The sequence below is a fragment of the Pezoporus wallicus genome, unplaced genomic scaffold (assembly GCF_028554395.1).
Source record: "Pezoporus wallicus isolate ANWC-B61680 ecotype Strahan unplaced genomic scaffold, APGP_CSIRO_Pwel_v1 contig_8110, whole genome shotgun sequence".
Classification (NCBI taxonomy): domain Eukaryota; kingdom Metazoa; phylum Chordata; class Aves; order Psittaciformes; family Psittacidae; genus Pezoporus; species Pezoporus wallicus.
The window spans coordinates 374696-383190 of NW_026641787.1; the positions used below are offsets into that span (position 1 = coordinate 374696).

General features: G+C 45.9%; 1 protein-coding gene across 2 annotated transcripts in view; it reads right to left on the bottom strand.

Moving 5' to 3' along the window:
* CACNA1I (calcium voltage-gated channel subunit alpha1 I) overlaps positions 1–7936 on the bottom strand; it is a 149669-nt gene extending 141733 nt beyond the window's left edge. For both annotated transcript variants that reach the window (XM_057425354.1, XM_057425353.1), the window contains exon 1: positions 7835–7936. The gene's annotated coding sequence lies outside the window, so the exon portion shown is untranslated. The remainder of the gene's footprint in view (positions 1–7834) is intronic.
* Between the last annotated feature and the right edge of the window lie 559 nt (positions 7937–8495).

Here is an 8495-nt window from a genome sequence, read left to right on the forward strand (position 1 = left end):
CACTAGAGTGCTGAGTTCTTGGCTGAGAAGCAAGATGCGGGATACAGGTAAATGTAGGAAGCATCCTTTTGGGATGGGGCAAGGCAGATTTGCCAAGTCCACCTTCATGGTGTTTTAGTGTGCTCCCAAATAACAAGCAGGGCTTGGAAAGCAAGCAGAGATTTTTGGATCTGCCTTGAGAGACTACCAAGCTCTGCATGGAAGAAAATATTTCTCTAACCTCAAATATTAAGCTCCTGCCTCTTCCATGCCATGAAATAGAACAGCTGCTGTTTGTTACAAGCTGCCCGTTTCAACAGGGAGGTTAATATTTTGCCATGTGTTTCCTTTCCATTCCTTCCCTCCTTCTCTCATGTTAAGGCGAATCTCATAGCCAGCATTACAAGCACTGGATTCAGCAGCTTTCTCTTGGATGAATTTGTACTGATGTTAGCCATTTTCAGCCATGACTCTAAGAAGTGAAATCCCCAAAGAGGCACATTCGGTTCACTCTGCCTCTCGAGACATCCAGTTACTTCAAGCTACAAGCAATCCAAAAGCCCTCGTGGTATTTCAGCTTTCATGCTACTCTGGGAAGGCAGCAATAAACAGAAGTGAGTTATTAAAGATGAAACAGCTCTCACAAACTTTTGGGGGTCAGGAACAAGGCTGAGACAGGCAAACCCTTGAGAACATTGCCCAGCTTCCAAGGCAGGGCATAAGGCCCAGAAGACCACAGCCATGCAGCTCCCAGTCAGCATGCTGAGCTCACATCTGTTTGCATCTGCCCACAAGAGCCAGCCCTGGTGAGCAGGCATTAGCAGAGATCCAGCTACCTCACAGACAGGACCAGGGCCAGATGCTCCTGCAGCTTCTCATCCAAGCTCGCCCAGGGGATGTTCTCCTCCTAGCACTCTGCCCCCATTTCCAGTGTGGATGTACCCCTTGGAGCCTGACATCCTGCTACCACCACAGCCCTTCCTGCACATTGACAGCTCAGGATGGGGATGTCAGGGATGCCACTTTCATGTTGGAAGGTACAGGAGGATAGCTGCCAGAAGGACCTGGGCTGGGAATAAAATACTCTAGATGGGGATGGAAGCAGCCTGTGAGGATAAGGAAGCAGCAATCCAACCTCACCATACAATCCTTTCCACAGACAGGGGAAATTTGCTGTTTCCACAAGTAAGCTCTTGAATCTCTGCAGAGCCTTGGCCTTTTCCCCTCCTTCTAACTAAACCAATGAGTTATGCCCCCAAGTTTAAATCCTACCTTCCAATTCTCCCTTTAGCTCCTGACCATTCCTCCCAGGAAGCCTGCTGCCTGCAATACTGGCTAAGAAGGGAACTTCACAGAAAGAGCCAATTCAAGGGCCGCAGCAATCAACACAAGACAGCCTGCTAGCAGTGAAACCCAGGAATGACAGCAAGGGAAGGAAGGAAAAAAAAATAAGGGAGAGGGAAAAATGACAGACTGACACAGATGGAGAAAGGAGAGGGGAGAGACAGGGTGGCTAGTCACAGGAGGGGCTGCTAGAGGAGCTGCGGGGACCGAGCAGCTCCAAATCACACGCAAGGAGGGGGAGCAATGGCAGCTTTTATAGACTCAAGCACAGTAGGCGATGATGAGGGGAGACCGGGGGAGAGAAAACTGAAGGGAAAAAGGATAAGCAAAGAACATGGTTTTGTATCATTAGCGAGGACAGATTTTCCTACTGGATGAGTGGCAGCACATAAGTGTAAATGGCACCACTGTCTCCAAAGACAGATGGTCACCCACGTCCCAGCTCTGTGCATCCCCCATCCCACCTGAGGGGGTCGTTCCCTTCCTCAATCTGCACTGTTGCAATGGTGAGGGAGAAGGCTGGAGGAGGAAGCCAGCAATGGGCATCCTTCAGGCAGGAACACTGAGCTAAGCTCTCCATCCCCAACAGCCAACCTTGCAGTTAGGTCTTGGTAGGTGAAAGCTCTTCCAACAACAGCACTGCACACAAATTCCAGCTCCCAGACCAGCCAACCCATCCAATCCATGCCTATTCAGGTCTTCTAGCAGGAGGGTTGCACTGCCATCACACCACCTCCTTATCCACTTCACTGGTCCTTGATGGCAGTCAATAAAGATCAAGCACTCATGCTGATTCTCTTAGATCTATCAGCTGCCTTTGATGCCATTGATTACAAGGATTTGTTGAGACACCTGCCAAGCTCAGCAGGGATTTGCAGCATGGTGCTAGAGTAGCTGCTCCTGAACTAGATAAGCTCCACTTATCACTCGCCATCAGTTTGTGTTACATCTTCATAATCACACTTCATCTTTTCTTGTACAAGTCCAGCTGCATGTTATCTACCTTCCTTGCTCATCTCAGCCTCCTTCCCTAGCTGCTGGATACAACTCTGCTGTTTTTATTCCACCCGAAATAAAAAACATCTCCCCTGACTAGCCTGTTCCCTCCTGCAAAGCTTTCCCTGGAATGATCTCTGCTCATTTCTGCAGCGGAGTCCAGAGCACCCCTCCAGAGAGGAGGGGCATGCAGGGCAGCAAAGCCAGCATCATTCCCCCCATGATGGAGGAGTATGCCTGATGTGAAGCAGCACAACACAAAACCACAGCCCAAGGATCAGCAGCAACCAAGAGCATGGCAAGCCCAAGCCACCAACCAGATCTGTCCCTTTGAACAGCCAGCCCAGGCTGGTAGCACTTCCCAATGCTGCTCAGCCTTCCTTCTGCTGCCCTCAGCATCAAGAGGCTGCACACCCCGTTTCAGAGTAGCACACTTCAAACAAAACCTCCAACACCCCTGTCCCATGACAGGCAGTGAAGCACAGAAGAGATGGCAGCATGGAGATGTGCAAGGGACTTGGGGAAGGACATAGGCCAAAGTGTGTTGGGATGACCAGAACCAGTGGTTTTCGCTGACCAGGGCAAAGTGAGCACAGGACAGAAGTAGGTGCAAACTTGAGCCTGGTCCTTCTTACACCAGGCTGCAGCCTTCCTCCACCTTCACCTTCCAAAGACAGTATCTCTCTAAGACTATGAGGATCTTCTCAGCTTAGAGGCTGATAGCTTGGCAGAGTCTTTGCTCCTGTTCTCTCCATAGGTCCAAAAAGGGCCAAGTTTTCCATGCAGCCTTTCCCCTTAACCAACCTGGGACCAGCTGCAGGCCATTTACTGCAGAAAAGCTGCAACTGTTAACCATTTCTCACCTGAAGCAGCTCCTGTCAAGTTCTACACTCACAACACAAATTCAGTTGACTGCAGGCCCTTCCCTATGGGCTGGGTGGGAAGAGTGTCAAGCCCCAGATAGGCAGCTGATCATTCGTTAGCTGTTAATTGCATTATTTAACTCGCATTAAGACAGAACATGCAGTTGGAGGTCCAGTAGAGTATTTTATAGTCTTAAATTCAAAATGAGTATTTTTGTTGCCCTTTAGTTCTCCAAGAACCCCCTCCGGCTCCCTCTCTCACCCTGCTCCAGTGTTCACAAAGGCTGAACAAGGCAAACTGACCATTTTTCACTGAGGTAATGTTTCTCATCTCCAAGGCAAAATATATTCCAGTGAATAAACACAATATGCTCCAGAAGGCTTTTTCAGCATTTGTTTCAGTTCAGCAACGCACTGTGTGGAGGGATGGGAAGGTCCCTTGAAGCAGGCACGGCTACCACATTCAGCTGAGCACATCACCCCTCTCTTCTGGCCTGCCACTGTCAGGTGCACCCCAAGTTGACATGAACCACAGTCTGCACTGTGCTAAGACAAGGCAAGACCAATCTTCCCAATGTAGCCTGAAGAGCAATAGCTGGTGCAAGTAGGTCTACTTTCCTGGATTTACACAAGGCAAAGCTGTGACTTTCATCTACTCTCTCCTGCCTACTCTCCCCACACCTTCCACATTCATTGACTAGAAATTCAGGGACCATACTGAGATACCTCATCAAAAGCTGTCGCAGTAAGAGTTTTCCTGAAGCATCATGGCATGGAATATTAGCAGGTCCTTTATTGCTTTTCATAGAACCATTTTACAGAATAGAATTTCAAATCACAAAATGGTTTGAGTGGGAAGGGATTTTAAAGATCACCTAGTTCCAACCCCTCTGCGATGAGCAGGGACACCTTCCACTAGACCAGGTAGGGCAGTACAACATACACACACCAAAGAAAATATTGCCCCTCTCCAACATATTGAAAGGAGACTGGTTTGGCAGTTGGCCCTTCCTCCAGTAGTAACAACCTATCCTTCAGTAACAGAGAAAATGCTGATCGTTGCATGAAGACAGGAGGGATGCACTAAGAATTTTTTCAGCCTTATTTCTGATTTTGTTACACCCTACAGACATTAAAGCTTCAGACAGTCGGAGCTCTGGTTCTGTTTGTGCTGTTGTCCTGCTTCACTTCCAAACCGTGGACTTTGACTTCTCACCATAAAAAAAGCAAGCTCCAGAGAATAAGCTAAGGGGATGGGAGCCAGTCAGATATCCTGTCTCAGCATTTGTGCTTAGATACACAGGGCCAGCTTGCAAGCCAGCCAGATTTAGACCTCATCCCTTTATATCTGCACACTTGCCTGGAATTGCGTATATACAGCCAATCCATTCGTAAGCATGCAAATCGCCTTCAAACTTACCTATCCCCTGTGTGCTACTAATGACAATGCAGGAGTTTAAATTCCATTTACACCATGGCTGGCCGTGCAAGTGATCCCTCTAAACTTCCCATTGTAAACTTGCACATCAAACAACCCACGCTAATAACATTCCCTTGTCACCAGTTTTGCAGAGGCAGCTTCCTTCCCAACTTATGCATGTCCTGAGCACTGCCATGCTCCCCCTAACTGGGAAACAGGGCTTCTATCCCAGGAAAACAAAAAAGCTGGTCCTTACAAAACTACATATTCCCAACCCAGAGTCCAGGCAAATGGTGTGCCTTCCCCTCCTCCCACAAAACTAAGATTGCCTGATATTTTATTATGGAAACTCTAAAAGGTTCAGGCTGCACCATTTCCAGAACTAAACCTGCTCCCTGCCTTTCCCTTTCCCACCCTTCAGGGCACCTAGGGAACCAAACAGCATAGCAATCCTAAAGGCAACCCAGGATTCTAGCCAGCAATCCCTATAGCCTGCTATCTGGAAATTCCCTCTCTACTAAAAGAGGGAAAACAGGCACCCTCACTTACTGACTTTGCCCTCTGAAGGGCAGGGTTAAATTAAGCGTGCTGAATTTCCTGCTACAGATGGCAGTGTGTCATTCACCTACAGAGACAGCCTGGATGCCTGGTTTTCAGACTGGTAGAGTTAGATGGGGTGAAGCCCAGCCAGCTTCCCAAGAGGAGAATTCAGAAATTAAGGGTCAGTTCAGAAGCACGGAAACGCCTGCATTAAAACACATTGTTAACAGAAAAGGGGAGAAGGAGTAGTTGAGGATGTATTGGTCCTGCGGACATGGCAGTGTTGGCCCAATGCATTCATTGTCTTCAAATATTAATCAAGTTTATGGACAATTGTCTTATTAAAAGTCACCCTTATTTACTAATAGCAAATTTTGTTCCACTGGTAAGGAGCTTGGCCAAGTGGCAGAAAAGCCAGCAGGATCTAAAACAGGCTTGCCCATTTTAAAGCTTGAAAAGCATAAGGCACACGCCCAGAGGTACAGCAATGCCATCAGCACCACATGTCCCCCGGAGAGCTCTGGATCAGTTCAGTTTCCCGTACAACAGAAGCAACTGTAAAGTTGATTTAGCACATTATGGACTGCAGAGAGATTACATTACTTCTTACAGAAAAAATTCTTGCATATGTTGGATCTTGGGCATACAAATGTATCTGTTGCCTGGAAAGAGGTCTAGAGATGCATAATCTATAGCAATCAACCCATTCCTAGGGGTACAGTCACAACATCTCCCTAGTTACCTAGAGCAACACAAAGCTGTCAAGTCCCCACATGTCAGACTCTTCACCTGTCTTCTGAGCTGGATTTGCAAAGACAGACATGAGAGATTTGTCTTTACAATAGCGAAGCAGGAATAACACGCATTTTAGTTCTTTCCAGGTATGCACACAAAAGCTGAAATTGCTGACCCCAAGAGTGAAAAGCCGTGATTCGTAGGCCCTCAAGAATAATGAATGCTGCTTAAAATTCATAAGCAACTCAAGTTTTGATGTATTATTCTACCTTCTGGCCACACTTAGAAGCTTTTCTCTAATTACTAGAAAAGCAGGAACCTTTTTTCTTTATTTTTTATATATACACACATACATAAACGTACACATATAAAAAGAAAAGTAAATCTCAGAGGATTACAGGAGTTCAGGCCTTAAGACAAACATCAACTAGTAAAAGACTTGCAATAATCTTGCAGCTGATGTTTGCTTATTAATTAACTACATCCAGTTGTTATGAAAACTGCATCCAGGGTATAAGAGTACACAAAGCAACAACTTAAGGCAGAAACAAGTACAACATACTATAGAATCTGCACAAGAAGTTTCATTCACATGAAACCAAGTTACCCAATTGTTATTTTACCAGCAGGATGTAATACATAACACACCTATTCAACCAAAGCTTACTAATGAGCAATGCCAGCCCCTCAGCCATGTGTGCCACCTGAAAAATCAGTGGGTTTGGCAGCACAGGGTCTCCATGCACCATGGCATCACTTGCTCAGTGTCACCAAGTGTCGGTTACCAGTCCACGCACACAATTTTCTTTGCTTGTTCAGCATCTGATTTTCCACTCTGCTCTCACAGGCAATGCCAGCACAAAACACCACTACTCCCATTGCCAGCCATTCTATGCTCAGTTGCCTTGCACATAAATCGTATCTGCAGCACCCAACAGGGAGGAGGTAGGGAATAAACCTGTGGGCTTCCTCAGTTCCCCATCAATACGCCCAAGGCCAGCCCTGTTTCCTTGTGCACCAAGCAGTGTATCAGATTGGTCTATGTGCAAGTACAAGTTACAGGAAAGTTACCCCCAGAAACAAGACTCTTAGGGTCAAGTACAATGGCAAAGCCCCTACTTGGAGGATCTTTAATACATATGAGCTACAAGGCAGCTCCTCAGTACATACAAGCAGTCAAACTGGCTTCAAGATTTCAGAAGCCACCTTGCTCTATATCCTATAAAACACAACTCCTGGTAGTAAAAATTAAGTGCATATATAAGCTTTTGTACAACTGGGACCTGACCCAATGCTCTTGCATCACTGAAATCAACTAGAAACGCAACACTTTGCTGCCTGAGAGCAAAACAGAAGCCCATATGGCCAACACATTTCACGAATGTGGGAAGGGGCTGGTATATAAGAAAAAGCAAGAAAACGACAGAGTGGTGAACTGCAGAGCCTATCTCATTACTGCTACAGTTTTAGCATTGATTTTTTTTAATAGCACACTTCACTTTTGCTCTCACTGTCATGTCAATATTATAGATATGACAGCAAAGGGAGATCTGCGCCTCCTGGAATGGCAAGAATTTCTGTTAAGGAAAAGCCCAAAAGACAAACCAAATCTATTGCATTTGACCCTAGGGATGGATGAAATCTAAAGTCTTTATGGAACTCCAAGGAGTCAAACAGCAATGCGGACATCCAAGCATCTCTCTCATAATCTTCTCATAATTTGCCAAGTGCATCAGGATCCATTTGCAATGGTGCCATGTGGCATGTTCATTATTGAGTCCGAAGCACTTCATAAATTCATAAGATGAATGCCACACAGTTGTTCTAGAAACATGTTTTCACACTTTTCACCCCATTTCTCCTCCAAGCTAAACTTGAAATCCTAGCTAACATGGAGGTTAGGTTTTATTAAATGAAAAAGCCCACAACGATCTTACAGCCTCTCTCGTAACCGTACCTCAAATATTGACTCCATTAACATTGTAGCTGTAACAGCCCCATGGTCTACAACTCAGAGCGGTCAAACTTCTGCCTGTTAATCAACACAGACATCAACCTCAACAAACTGCTTGGCAGGCTGCTTATATGCTGCACCATGCCAGACACCTTTTGGATAGGCACACTTAGCAGGAGCCAAGCCAGGCTTCAGGTGTGCATTGCACTGCAATCACAGCAGTTACCTGGATCTAAAAACGTTAATCAGGATTTTTAAAACAATCTGCTCCCCAATAAATTAGGACAATTCAAGCATTCATTTGCACTGTATGTAAGGCTACCCCAGAAATACGTAATCACCTAACTTCAAAGCATCAGGCTGCTTTTCACCACACAGCACTATGGTAAAAAGCACAGTACTCTCTTTGAGGACAAACACCACAAGGTTCACATGGAACTTGTCCCTATCTTAAAAGGGACTCGGAGTCTACAATTTTTGCAGTAACAGCATTACACATTTATACGCTCATATGCATCCAGAAGTGATTTTAAAGCAGGGATATAAGTGGTTCTTTCTCCTCATACTGCACTGCAGCAAAAGAATATGGCAGTTGTTTAATAGCACATAACAAAATCGCAGGACTGCTCATGGAAGGAAAAATAATCTTCAGGGGAGGGGGATT